The sequence below is a fragment of the Limulus polyphemus genome, unplaced genomic scaffold (genome assembly GCF_000517525.1).
Source record: "Limulus polyphemus unplaced genomic scaffold, Limulus_polyphemus-2.1.2 Scaffold3012, whole genome shotgun sequence".
In the NCBI taxonomy this organism is placed as follows: domain Eukaryota; kingdom Metazoa; phylum Arthropoda; class Merostomata; order Xiphosura; family Limulidae; genus Limulus; species Limulus polyphemus.
In genome coordinates this window covers 123547-124566 of record NW_013668622.1, presented here as the reverse complement: position 1 = coordinate 124566, position 1020 = coordinate 123547, and positions in this window count along the sequence as shown.

Here is a 1020-nt window from a genome sequence, read left to right as displayed (position 1 = left end):
GTTCTTTAATGATCTTAACCAGCGAAACGCAGAATGGTGTGTCCTGATGGTAAACATTGCACAATAGAGGAAAGGATGGAAATAGGTCAGACTCTTTACTTTAGCAAGGAGTTCCCTCCGTGTTACACAATAGTTCTCCTCTGGTCTACTTAACACCCTACTGAAGTAGGCCACCACATGTTCGTTTTCGCCCACTTTCTGAGACAACACTCCTCCAATTCCGACATTACTAGCATCACAATCTAGTATGTACGGCAGTGAGGGATGGAGCTTTAAAAGTGGAGCTGAGGCCAATTTTTCTTACAATGTCTTGAAAGCATGCTGGCAAGAAACTGTCCATTTGAACTTCTGGCCTTTTTTGGTCAGATCATGTAGTGGAATAGCTATAGTTTCAAAGTCTTTCACAAACTTCCGGTAATAGGTACAGAGTCCCAAGAAACTTCTTAACTCTCCCACATTGTCTGGGGTAGGCCAAACACGCACTGCTTTCACCTTGTCATGATCAGTTCGCACACCATGCTCACTTACAATGTTATCCAAGTAAAGCACCTCTTTATAGAACAAGTGGCATTTCTTGGGATGGAGTTTGAGGTTTGCTGCTTTCAAACACTTGAATACTTCCTCTAGCCGAGACATTTCCTCATCAAACGTTGTTGCAAACACAATGACATCATCCATTGTAGGCCTTCCAGTACTCTTTCCATCAGCCTCTCAAATGTTGCTAGATCATTGCTAAGCCCGAATGGCATCACACACTATTGCCAGAGACCTTGGCCATAACTAAATGCAGTCTTAGGTTTATCTGCATCAACCATTTTCACTTGATGAAAACCCGACTTTAAGTTCAGAGTGGAAAATCACCCGGCTCCACTTAGGGCATAAAGAGTATCATCAATTCTTGGCAGTGTGTACGAGTCCTTTTCAGTTATACTGTTAAGAGCCCTGAAGTCCACTCAGCAACGTTGGGTCCCATCCTTCTTCTGGACTAACACAACAGGAGCTGACCAGGGACTATCTGAT